Genomic DNA, 14,076 nt, shown 5'->3' with positions numbered 1-14,076 from the left:
AACTATTTTTTGAAAGACAAAAACCATCGCAAAAAAGGGGCAATTTGCTCATTTTCAAATGGATTCTGCCTCTGACAGCTACTTATTGGCTTCAATACTGCCAATTAAAAACTCCTGCGGAAAAAAAAACAAATCACGCGCGCACGTGCCTTTTCACTACTTTGTATTTAAAATAAAAATGTGTCCTATATTTGAATGTAATCCGCCTCAGCTGTGACCACGTGCGCAGGGCCTCGTGCCTGCGCCGATGTGGGTTCCCAAGTTAAACGCGCAATGACCGGCAAAAAAAACATCGTCATTGTCCGCAGGATGTCCATGATAAATCCGTAAGCAGTGTCGACCGATGATTTGAAATATATTGTATACCACTCACACCCTTCAATAGCAGTGCACCCTTGCGTGTAATCGCCACCACGCAAACGCTGCGTTAAACAGTTTCGCCCCCCGCTTTTCAGATCGACTCACGCTGGTGTTATCCACGTCGTTGGGCCACTTTTGCCTCTTGAGCTATAAGCAGAATACAAACACACTTAAATTAATGTCATCGTAGCATGATTGTACCATTGGTGCAATGCTGCGTTTGCTAAGAGAACCAATCGTGGATCCTACAGTCAAGTCAGTCTGTCTGTCTGTCCGCATGGCTCCAACCTGCCACGCCGCTGGCGGGCCTTTGCTAGACAAGTGCTGGACACAGAGCGAGGTCTCTGTGTGTGCGGCCATCCTCCACGGCCGGGAGTCTTCATGACAAGCCACACTGCGGACGCGGCAGCGTACAAACAACGTCACGTCCGGGTGATTGCTGCGCACCGACTCAGCTCATCGGAGGGCTAGGAAAGCCACCGCATGGCTTTGGCGAATTTGACGCACGCGTGGAATGCATTAAGAGAAGAGTCCCGTGGAAGCAAATATCAAAGAACTACTTGTGAGACACCATCCCCCTTCAAGAGACCTTTGTAAACAACATATCGGGGTGGGATGGGGGGAGGTACTGCACATTTCCTCATGCCTGGTTACGGAGGAAATATTCATGGCATGATGGCAACAACCGATATGTTTAATTTTCAGAGCTAGAAAACATTTTTTTTAAACCAAATTAAGTGAAAACCGAACTTAATGTGATTGTTTTGTGCAGTCAATCATGACCGGGCTGACACCATCAACTCGCTCCACTCGGGGACTCGGTTTAATCACTCGCGGCCGAAAAGCAGATCGGTACTCAGGGTCGCAACGGTGCTGGCTCAGTGCGCCTGACCCCTGAGGCCACCTGGTCACTTCGCATTCGTGTGTGTGTGTGCGTGTGTGTTTGTCTTTGTGTTGTGTGGAGCGGTGGTTGAGCCGTTAGCGCGCTGCGCGACGAACCTGGTAACCCGCGTTCGATTCCCGCTCACGGCCAACACTAGTGACGATTATCTGAACCGGTCCTGGGCCTCCTCTAGGTCGACCATGCCTGGTGCGGTGTGTGAACAAGGCGACTGGGCGTGGTGCTGACCACCCACCCTCTCGTGTGCCGTGCCAGCTTTCATCGGTGCTACTCGCTAGCAGCACTTGCACCAACAGTATGTTGCAGGTTATACGGGGGATCTTTATCTTTTTGTGAGTGCGCATTTAAAGCCATTGCTTGCTACAGTGAGTCTGTTCTATGGAAATGGCTTGTACGACGAATCTCAGCTGACAAATGGCCAAATTGGCAAGGCACGCTGGGTGATTTGCCAGTTCCTCTCTGCCCAACATTGGCGGAAACTCAGTTTTACGCCAGAAAATGAATTAGGCTCAATATCTTCCACTTGCATGTCTGTTCGGGGGGATTCATGGGGGAAATGTAAAACAAGTTAAAATATGTAAAAACACTGACAATAGTTTTTTTAACAATATATGTGCCCCTTTTTTTTACGTAAAACCCATCATGGCAAGAAAGCAACGTGATTCTCGTTTGAGGGCGAATTCAACAATTCCGCGTGTGCGGCTAATGCCCACCGTATTTGTTGTTCTAACCGAGCTTCAGCACCCGTCCGTTTGCAGGCACCGATTACCCAATCGTGCCAGCCTCTCGGCGTGAGTAGCACCACGATTCTCGAACCTCGATGTTCAGTTTTGGCTAGTTAGCTAAACTGGGGGGGGGGGGGGGGGTGGCATGAAGGCTGTGAGAGTGGCAAAAGGTGTGGAAGCCGGCTGTGAGTGCTGCGAGCTACCACGAGATGGCCCTACCCCAGTGGATTCGGTCCACGGTTAGGTTTTGTTCACCCGCGGGGTTGAGTCTGTGGAGTGAATCCGTCTGTGCCGAGCTTCGAGTGTTCACGCCTGCGTGCTCCCACTCCTCACTGCAGTTGCCGCTTCAATCCACGTTGATTTTGTGACGGTTCGCTGAACGGTAAATTACAAAAAATGAAAAAGTGACAAGGAGCATGATGGCAACGAAAATACGAACGTGAGACTGCTGGCACAAACATGTAGATGATCATCATCAAAAATTCTGATACGGCCCTTATGATGCATTACAGAGACACTCAGACCCGGGGCTCAAACCCAGGTTCCAACCAGCACCGGGTCGGTGTCTCGACCACACAGATTATGAGCCTGTTACTGCCGTTATTAACCTGAACATAAGGCAAAGACACCCAGACGCAGCGTTCGAACCAAGGACCACACCAGCACTGCCTCCGCTTTCTTGGCCACAACCAGAACGAACACTTAGGAGGACCTAAGAGCCTCTCAAATCAGAACCTCTCTCAGGCGCATCGAACGATGTGGATTTGGACCCCGCCAGCTGCCCCATTATCTCCCAACGCCAACAACAGCAGCAGCACAGGAGACGGGAGGGGGTTGCTTTGTCTTGGCACATTTTACTTTCTGGCTGCCGACGTCGATGGCATTTCTCGCCCGCCTCTAATGTTCGTAATTAGCGGGAAGCCAAACGGAGGCCCTCTGGTGTTGGCCAGTCTTGTGACTCTTCACCTGGATCGACGTCAACCTGTTCTTGTGTGTGTGGTTTTTTTTTTCCTACTGCCAAGGGCAAGAGAATGCATTCTTGTTCACGACTGTGGCGAACAAACAAAACAATTACGTTCTAAATTATGGGGTGGTTTCATCGTCGTCGTCGTCATCAGCAGCCATGGTTAAATCAACTGCTGGACGAATGCCGCCGCAACCCGTTGCCATCGTGCACGGCCCTGCGTGAGCACTTGGAGCAAGTGCTGCTAGCGAGCACCTGTGAATGTCGGGAGAGCACACGGGGGGGGGGGGGTTGGCCAGCCCCGCACCCGACCGCCTTTGTCTCCCGAGTGGCGATGTTTACACCCCGCACCAGGGGAGGCCCAGGACAGGTCCAGATAATTCCCATTGGTGTTGGCCGTTAGAAGGGATCGAATCCGGGTCCAGCGATATAACGATCCAATAACCACCTGCACACTCACGCGCGCTGATTTAATCACTCGATCTCCCCGATGGACGTGCTCCCAGGTGCGTTCTCTCTTTGGCTTGTGAAGCCTCCCCGATGTGGTAACCATACTTCACCACGATGGTGATACAGGACTGGGTCGGATATTACTCGCCACCGATAATTCACTATGTAACACGATTTTTGTTCCTGGGTAGTAAGTGTTATTTTCTAATGGATTATGCTTCAAAAGTATAGAAAATTGTTATTATTCCCCACAAACTTTGCTTTTGTGATCAGGACTTTGTGTGAAGGAATGACACAAATGCACACCACGTTTTCACATTGAAAATCGGTACATTTCAAAATATCACCGTCCTGGTCACAAAAGCAAAGTTTGTGGGGAATAATAGCCACGTTCTGTACTTTTGAGGTATAAGCAATTAGAAAATAACACTTACTACCCAGGAACAATAAAATATTATTTTTGTTACGCAGTATAATGTTTGCAGTGGCTTGGAATCAAACTCGGGTCTTCAGGTTCGTGGCTCAAGACGCTAACTGACCGACTATTTATGTTATTAGGTAAGGCTCACCGAGATCTTTTTCAGAAGCGACCCGGCCACAAATGATAGATCAACCAAGTGGGTCATCATCACGTGGAAATAAAACTCAGCCAACTACTCGAGATGCGTGGTGATTCTTAATGTGGAGGGAAACCCAGAGGTCCCGGAGAAAAATCCACGCCACAATGGGGAATATACTCAAACTACAAGTATACAATAATAAAGTATTAAAGCTTTCGTGGCTGCATAAAATTACTCATTGTTTTTTTTCGGTAAAGTCACGTATGTAGAAATACAATAAAATTATATTAATACAAAAAACAATCACGACGTTTCGATCACAACGCAAGCGATCTTCATCAGGTGTCAAGAACAAATCACGGAGGTAAATACAACAAAAAGATGAGAGACGAGGATTCAACAAACCTGAAAAAACATTATGTGAAGCACATCCAGTCAGGCCAACAACACAGTTAGACACTTCCTGGCGGACCACGAATTTCAGAAGAGTGTTAAATTTCGTGTTTAACCTTTGGATTGCACATACCAGCATAGATAGAATGAAAAATACGAGGTACACGGTCAGTAGAAATACATATACAAGTCCATCAAGAGGTAAGGAGGGAGGAAAGACGGACAGGGAGGCAGAGAGAGGGGGGGGGGGGCCGGAGGGAGTATACAGCAAGCGTCATAGTTGGGGTCGAACCCACGACCTCCTGTATGCCAAGCGAGGTCGTTAACATTTCATCACCGTGGCACCCCTGCATAACCGCTGCACTCAACGTGCATATTATGCAGCCATATATTCATGTATATATAATGTCGGCACTGCACATAATGTGAGTGTATTTGTACATATGCATGTATATCTCAAGACAATTTCCGCTGAGCGGACGAAAAAATAAGTGGCACACCCGCGCGGTGCGGGTTCTGGGATACGTTCGCGTGTAGCACACTGAGCCGTTACGCACAAAATCAATCTCTCCAAATCTACCGGATTTCTCATTTTGCGTTTGAGAAAATCACCACGGGGGGTGGAGGAGTTGGGGGGAGGGGGCAGGTGGGGGGGGGGCGGGTTGATGGGGGGGGGAACCAAATCAAATTTCGCAGGATTCCATGCATGGTAGCTGGTGGGAAATTGCAGCGCACACGTGGAAGCGTTTAATGCGGCGGTGGTGGTTTGTGTTGGGGCGCTCGCTCGCTCTCTCGATGCGACGCGGCTTGGTGTGGCGGCTGTGCCGTCGGGAACCCCGCAGAGTGGCTTAACGAGCCAATTTGTTTCAGTTGCGCGCCCCACAATTGCGCCGAGGGTTTAGGGGGCATCGTCGGCGAAAGGAAGCCGCGGGCGCGTCGAGGTGAGAGTCATTTATTCGGCGCTCGCGGACCGGCGTAAGGGTCATTCTGTTCATCTGGGAACGGATTCATCCGACCTTTATGACTCCCCGTCTCTGCCCGCGCATCTTCCCATTCAACCCCCTCCTCCCAACCCCACCCAACGACAACATTGCTCGCCCGGCCCAGAGACGCCCTTACAAAGCAGCGCAGCGTCCACCGCTCACGGATGTCCCAGAATGCATTGAGCGGCTTTGCTCACAATCGCGGTTGGAGGGCGTTGATTGGGCCACGAGTCTGGGGGTTTTTTTTGCCCTGATCCGATTGCTATGAACCCGGCTACCCGGGCTCGCGTGCCGCGATGGTTTAGCTTGTTCCCTTTTGAGTTGTAACGGGAACGAGATGAACAAGAACATATCGCACTGACGGAGGGGGGGAGATCTCCGTGTCACAGCGAAGTGCGTTGTTCTGAGTGGATGTATCGGGGGCCTTGTTTTTCATGGGATAGTGTCTGCCCCCCCCCCCAAGCTCCAACCCCCAGAGACACTGGGGTGGGGGCGCGGGGGGTGAAACAGTGTGGATAGATCTTCCAGGGCTCAGTCTCGGCCAACTCCAGGTAAAAGTAATCCCTGGGTGTACGATTACGCAAATGACTAAACCACGACTTTTATTGTCCCGGGGTGAATAATTACAGATCCCCTGGGACAGCCGCTACTACGCCCATCAACAACTAAGAGGACGACCCGCGTAGAACCAGGACAGAGGTGGCAACTTCCCGGAAACCCGAATTCCCAGGCACGGCCAACGCCGCTGGCGGACGACATCTGAAGCGGTCCTGCTCCGCCTGCTCCCCTCCCGTCCAAGCCGCCCACTACTCACGCAGCTCGCGTTGTCTGCGCCTGCGTCGAGATGACCGCTGGTCGCGTCGTGAGCGGCACGCCGCGCGGATGTCGAGGCCGTCGCGCGTCGAGGGTGCAAAATCGCGCGCTCGGTCACCGCGTTAAACGTCGCGCGACATGAGCGTGCGTGGTGGGTTGGAAAATAACATCGCGAGCATCTGCGCCCGAGCTCTTCACGCGCGCGGGATGCAAAGTGCCCGGAGCTTAAAGGGCAATGGCAGATTACCATATCGCTCATTTTGCACGGTTATTTATTTACTTCATTTCATTTCCCCCCGTTGTGACGTCTCCTGTCCGCGCAAAAGATAAAGGGACACGGAGAGAGGCGCCCGTGCGCGAGAAACGGAGCTACGTTACACGGGAAAAGATCCCCCGTATAGCCTGAACGGGCTGTGGGGCAAGTGATGCTAGCGAGTAGCACCTATGAGGGCCGCAACAGCACTCGAGGGGGTGGGTGAGATCACGTAGAGACCCGTAGGCTCGCATTGAGACATATAGATACCCATAGACTTATATAGAGACCCACTGACTCACATATAAAACCACAGACTTACATAGAGACCCATAGGTCTTCAATAGAGACCAATATACCTACATAGATACCCACAGACTCAAATAGGGACTCATAGATTCACATAGACTGGCGTAGACCCATAGACTCACGCACATGCGGGCAGGGCATTGCGTGCCCATAGTGATATTGGTGATCTCCACAGATCTCGCGTGGAGATCACTTCGTGATATCTGTGCGGAGCCCACGGAGTGACGCGTACAGCGTCACAGCCTGAGCAGTGAACATCGCATCAATAGAACCGCTCTATAAATATAATTCTCCATCATAGATGTATTGAAAACTAAAATACACGGACCGTCCTATCTATGGACAAGACAACGTGCTTTTCAAATTCTAGATCACTTACTCTATCGATGTTTCAGTTTGTTTTGTATTTGCTCAAAAAATTAGCAAGGGGCTTCACATATCCACTTGGAAATCGTGAGCCAGTGGTGCATTTCCACGTTTTTCTGCATGAGTCTATGGATAACCGTGAGTCTTCGAGTCTCTATGTGAGTCTATGCGTTTCTATGCGAGTCTATGGATCACTGGGTAAGTCTATGAGTGTCTGTGTAAGTCTGGGTCTCTACGTGAGTCTATGGGTCTCTGTGTGAGTCAGACAGCAAGGGGTGCAGGTCTGTACGTAGAACAACGAACGAAACGCCCCGCACGCTCCACGAGCCACGATGCTCCGTGGACTCGGGCATTATCCCCCCTCCCCGCTCTCACTCTCATTTGCCACAAAGCGGTACTGATTTTAACCACCCGAGACGGCGTCATTGGCTGCGTGGGACGTCCGACCGCGATTTGAACTTGCAAAAGCTGGCGGCTTTAGCCACAGCGACGATGGCACGTTTGAACCCTCCTCCCCCCCGAGTATTTTCTAGCGCGAGCCCAGACAGCAACTCCCTTCCCCTTGGCAACTCTCTCCGAGATGACGCAGTGACCATGTCCGCGTGCGCATTTCCGTATTAGCCCTTGTTTGGCTACAGCCCCGCAGCCGGCTCCAAAATCTGCAGAACGTCCGTGCAGCGTGCTCCGTTGGGGGGGCCCTAAGCACGGAATTATTTTTGGGGCAGCCGGCCCGACCCCCGTCCCCACCCCACGCCCTTTCAATGTAAAAATCCCCCACGCCCCAGTGAGATGTACGTGCGTCGAACTTCTTTCGCACCGTACGTAGCCAGCCGTGCTGATCGGAGGTGCGAGGGAAGGACAACAAACTAAACACATTTCTAAAAAAAAAATTATATCTAGATTTAAAAGTTAACTCGAGTGGCTTTCGAATATAGTTCGTGTTAGCTATGAAATTCGTACGATAATATTTGTATTTAAAAACATTTAAATGTGAATTCGAGCTGATATTTGGCAGGTTCCTAATTGTATGCGCTTGGCCACCAATATATTTATTTAGTTTCGTGTTCATACATCCGGGGCCCCTTGAGCTGCTTGAGGCCCCCAGCTGTAGCTGAGTCGGCTTCGCGGCTCGCACCGCTGCCCTGCTGCTTGAGGGAAGCGAGCGCCACGCATGGCCAAAGGCAAATGTTCCCCGTATAGCCTTGGAATTTTGAGGGCAAGTGCTATAGAAGCCTTTTTCTCCCAAGCGGCGAAGTTTTACACACGGCACCAGGTACTCTTTTGAGCCTGAGTCGACCTTGGATGGGAGCCCCAGGACCTGTTCAGATAAATCGCTATCACTGATATTGGTGAGCGTGAGCTGCAATTGTAGCGCAGCACGCTCACCACTGCGCCACCGCTCCCCTACACACGCGGACACTGGCGGCGGACACCCGAGGTGTCCCGACAAGAGGATTGCGTGGGATTTGAGAAATGTTCTTCATCCGGATTTGGCCGAGACAGGCGAGCGATAAGATGCGCTCCTCTCGTTCGGGATTCCTCTATTTCTTTCTTTTCCCGGGGAGACCGCAAAAGCTTGCCTCTCGTAATCGCCGTAAATCGGCACCGCAAAGGGAGACTCGAGGGCGAGAGTGAAGCGTGTGAAGAGAGAGGGCATGTTGCGGGATGCGCGTTTCCGTTTGTTCATGGGCGGTTTTCTTGTTGCCAGTTTTGAAAAATATTTCATTTCTTTACTTCCCTTGATCAACCCACTGCTGAATGAAGGCCTCCTTCACGTGACATTCTTTATAATAATGATGATGATAAAATATCGACAAGTTTTAGTCAATCCACTGATGGATGAATTTCTACAAACGCCTCTAAAACACTATACAGGCCGTGGGTCAATGTTACTGCTTGAACATGCTTCCCTATGCTGTGTTGATTAGGAGAATTGGTTCAACCAATGCGGGTTGGTCAATGCGGGTTGGTGAAAGGTGGTAGGGATTGGACCCAGGACCACTCAACCACTCACCCACCCACTCAACTACTCACTCAAGCACTCACTCACCCACCTACTCAACCACTCACCCACCCACTCACTCACCCACTCACTCACCCACTCGCTCACCCACTCACTCACCCACACACCCACTCACCCACACACCCACTCACTCACCCACCTACTCAACCACTCACCCACCCACTCACTCACCCACTCGCTCTCCCACTCACCCACCCACTCAACTACTCACCCACTCACCCACTCACTCACTCGCTCACCCACTCACTCAAGTACTCACTCAAGCACTCACTCACCCACCTACTCAACCACTCACCCACCCACTCACTCACCCACTCGCTCTCCCACTCACTCACCCACCTACTCAACCACTCACCCACCCACTCACTCACCCACTCACTCGCCCACTCGCTCACCCACCCACTCACTCACCCACTCGCTCTCCCACTCACTCACCCACCTACTCAACCACTCACCCACCCACTCACTCACTCACTCACCCACTCACTCACCACACTTATTCCCTCGCTTCTTCCCTCGCACTGCTCCACTTTGGAATCCCCTTTACCAATCCTCACTTTCTTCCATCGCCCCTCTCCTCCCCCAAATATGGTCCGGGTCACTGGTAGACCAGCAGTGGCAGTGACCAATGGCCTGCATCTTGCGCTTAAAGGCGTGTGTAAGGAATTCATCCAACAGTGGATTGACGTTATGTGGCGGGTTTGGACACGTCGCTGTACTGAACAGACCCGGCCGAAATTAAGGCCAGGTTTAGATACCAGATGGCATGGGAGCGTTTATTTATTTATTTACAATGGCGGTGGCTGTGAAGACCACTCTTCTGTGGCCATGAGCGGAGGATTGTAGAGGACGAGACGGAGAGAAGGTGGAGGATGAGCGACACCACGACGACTTCTCTCCTTGGGAGGGAGCCGCTGGTAGCGATGAGATGGGGGCGGGGTGGAAGGGATCAGATGCAGCCCCGGTGACCCCCCGGGGTTCAGGGTGAGAGCCCCGGCCGTAACGAACGACCTCGGCTACATTAACGAGCAAATCAACAGCCAGCTGCCCCCCACCTTGTTGCGATATGGCGATGAAGGCCGCTCCACCGTTAACCTCTCCTACCCCCACCCCCCTGCCCCCCAAGGGCAGTGGCAATCAATTTCGAGAATTTCATCTGGCTGGGTGAAAAAAAAAATATTTGCCGTTAGCATTTGCAAACAATGACTTGTGTTTATCAGGGGTGGGACAGTTCCACACCGTGGTTGGTGCCAGCGGTGGCAGGATCGGCCTCTGCGGAGGAGGTTCGTGAAGGACGCTCACGGGGAGTTGGAGGCAGTCCCCCTCCAGCAGCAGCAAAGTAGGTCGGAGGAGCGACGCTCACAACAGCGAGCGGTGCGCCGGGAGGCTAAAACGCAGAGTTGGCAAAGTGGGGCGCACAGCTGGTGCATCTGCCAGTCGTCGCAGTCGGCCAACCCATGGCACATGGGTCTGTTCCGTGACCTGCCAGCGGGCCTTCGACACTTTACTTGACCTCGAAGTGAACTTGGCCTGGCACAAGCGCCGTGGTGACGTCACCGTCACTTAGTGGCGAACGTCGGGTGTTGTGTGTGTATATATGAAGTAGTGTGTGTATATGAAGTAGTGTGTGTGTATATATATGAAGTAGTGTGTATATGAAGTAGTGTGTATATGAAGTAGTGTGTGTATATGAAGTAGTGTGTGTATATATGAAGTAGTGTGTGTGTGTATATGAAGTAGTGTGTGTGTATATATGAAGTAGTGTGTGTGTATATATGAAGTAGTGTGTGTGTGTATATGAAGTAGTGTGTGTGTATATATGAAGTAGTGTGTGTGTGTATATGAAGTAGTGTGTGTGCATATGAAGTAGTGTGTGTATATGAAGTAGTGTGTGTGTATATATATGAAGTAGTGTGTATATGAAGTAGTGTGTATATGAAGTAGTGTGTGTATATGAAGTAGTGTGTGTGTATATATGAAGTAGTGTGTGTGTATATATGAAGTAGTGTGTGTGTGTATATGAAGTAGTGTGTGTGTATATATGAAGTAGTGTGTGTGTGTATATGAAGTAGTGTGTGTGCATATGAAGTAGTGTGTGTATATGAAGTAGTGTGTATATGAAGTAGTGTGTGTATATATGAATTAGTGTGTGTGTATATATGAAGTAGTGTGTGTATATATGAAGTAGTGTGTGTGTGTATATATGAAGTAGTGTGTGTGTGTATATGAAGTAGTGTGTGTGTGTATATATGAAGTAGTGTGTATATGTATATATGAAGTAGTGTGTATATATGAAGTAGTGTGTATATGAAGTAGTGTGTGTGTGTGTGTATATGAAGTAGTGTGTGTGTATATATGAATTAGTGTGTGTGTGTATATAGTCAGTGGAAGTAGGATTATCTGAACCTGGGGGTCCTCCCCTAAGTCGACTCAGCCTCAAATGAGTACCCAGTGCGATGTGTAAACATCGCCAGCCGGGAGACGAAGGCGGCCGGGCGTGGTGGTGGCCACCCACCCCCTCGTGCACCGTGCCGGCCTTCATAAGTGATCGCTAACAACACTCGCCCTAACAGTGTGTTATATATCGAGTGATATCGAGTGCTTTAGCTCAGGCTCTTTGGTGCGCGGTTCTGAACATCACAACCTTCAGATCACAGAGCTTCCGCACGGAAGGCAAAAACGAACGTCTGCTCACTGGAGTTTGGCTCCTTAAGGTCAAAGCGTGACGTGAGCTGGAACTGGGTTTAAATCACAGCACCAGATGCGCCACTTTTCATGCCGAGTCCACGTCTGTGCCTCTTTCAACCAAACTGCTCTTTAACGTATCTGGCCACAATTGATGGCTTATCACGCCGACATTTATAGCGGCCAAATACTCTAAACGCACGTTGATTCTAAATGTGGAGGGGAAAACCGGAGGACCAGGAGAAAATCCACGCGACCACGGGGAGAAAGACGCGCAAACTCCAAATATACAGCAGCAGGCGTCAGGGTCGGGACCAAACTCATAACCTCCTGCATACCAGGCGAGGGAGTTAACATCTCGTCACCGCAGCATCCCTTGTTATCCAGGAAAGCCTCGCTTCTCAGGCGGGTCCTGCTACCTGTGAATGTCTGGCCGTTGACATCATCGGCCGTGCTCTATCCACTGGTTGATGCAGGCCCCTATAATCCAAATCTATTCCTCGCAGATTCCCGATGCTGTGGGCCGTTCAAGCTCATACACGCGAGCTGAATTAATCGCTCCAACTCTGCATTGTACGCACTTTTTTGAGTCGTGCATTAGTTTACGGTCCTCTGTGTATGTAGTAAAATATGTTTGTCCTGTAGAATAGTATATAGGCTCTATGTAAATCTGTGGGTCCTCATGTAAATCTATGGATCCTAAATTTTGATTTAAAGCTTTTATTGTTTTATATTTTTATTATTTTATTGTTTCCCTTCTACGTGACTTTACCGAAAGAACCAAGAATATCTATGGACCCTATTTAAAGCTATGGGTTCTCAGGACTCTGAGTCCTAAGTCTGCCTGCGAATCTTATGTAAATCTACGTGTGCTATATTAGCATTGACTTTGTGGCGTTTTGTTTGGTTTCGAGACGTACGTCAACGTTGTGTTTTGACGATCCGTTGGTTGTATTCTGACCACTCGTCTGCTTCTGCTGCTGCTTCTGTGGGCCTCGTGGGGATGTCATTTACCAGCTGAGTCACAGCCCCAGGCTAGAGTTTTATTGATGTGGTAGTGGTGGTGGTCTGCTGTCCGCTGGGTTGAGAGGGATTACGAGCGGCTGTAATGGGAGATTTGTGATATTGCTTGGGAGCAACTGGCTCAGCCCGTGTATTTCATCATCATCGTCGTTATCGTCGTGGTCGGCCGTGACCTATCCACTGCTGGATGAAGGCCTCCCTCAAGCCATCGCCATCTCTCATGGTACTGCGATACAAACAGTGCGTCATTGTATGTATATGTATGTTGAACTTATTTCGCACCGTACGTAGCCAACCGTGCTCATGCTAGGTGCGGGGAAGGACAGCAAACTCAACACAAAAAGAAGTTCTGAAGAAAGAGCCATCATCATCGTCATCGGCCGTGGTCTATCCACTGCTGGATGAAGCCCTCCCTAATCCGTCGCCATCACTCAACATCCTTTGATGGAACAATCCGTCCGAAAGCTGCGGCGCGAGCAGGTTTCATCGCTCCGTCTCCACGGCGGCACGAACGTCCCCTCGTGGTGCGTCCCAACTCCTTTGGCTGCCACTCCGCCGTGCGTCTCGACCACGAGAAATCGCCCCTCTCTCGAGCGACGCGACCTACCCAAAGGCCTCTTTCAGTTTCTTTGATGCCCATCGCGACGTTTCCGACTTGCCCGCGACTTCTCTCCCAGGACATGCATGTTCCCCTCTCTCCTCTCTCTCTCTGTCTCTGTCTCCCGGTGTCATTCCCACCGCGCTTCTCTGCACACTTTTCGGATTTGCGATCCTTACGGCTCGACGGGACTGTGTTCAAACACCGGACTCGCATGGCCCTTGCACACACGTAAATCTACATTTATCTCCGGAGTATTTGCCTTTCGTTGTAAGTGCAGCGGTAAAGTTGTGCAACCGACTGCTGAGCATGGATGTGTGTGTGTGCGCGTTGTACAAATATCACTACTAGGGAGACAAAGGCGGTCGGGTGTGGTGCTGGCCACCCACCCTATCGTGTACCGTTGCGGCCTTAATAGGTGCTCGCTCACAACACTTGCCTCAACAGTCTGTTAAGGCTATAGGTAACAACATGGGCTATCCAATTGCGCTACAAACCCAACCCCCTGAGTTTGATTCCTGGCCACGGCTAACACCAGTGATGATTGAACCGATCATGTGCTTCCCCTGGGTCGACTCGGCCTTGTTAGGTTACCCCTTACATCAGTTGCCCCAAATAGCCCATGAGCGCGATATGATATACGGGGCATTGTTGTGCGCACGTGTGCGCG

General features: G+C 50.6%; 1 protein-coding gene across 6 annotated transcripts in view; it reads left to right on the top strand.

The window, feature by feature from the left end:
* The window catches only part of LOC116945640 (CUGBP Elav-like family member 1), a 285,868-nt gene that overhangs the window by 85,585 nt on the left and 186,207 nt on the right, over window positions 1-14,076 (top strand). The window lies entirely within an intron of this gene.

Source organism: Petromyzon marinus, chromosome 24 (genome assembly GCF_048934315.1).
Source record: "Petromyzon marinus isolate PM22_M1 ecotype Great Lakes invasive population chromosome 24, UKy_Petmar_22M1.pri1.0, whole genome shotgun sequence".
Lineage (NCBI taxonomy): Eukaryota > Metazoa > Chordata > Hyperoartia > Petromyzontiformes > Petromyzontidae > Petromyzon > Petromyzon marinus.
This window is presented reverse-complemented; position numbering and strand designations above follow the sequence as displayed.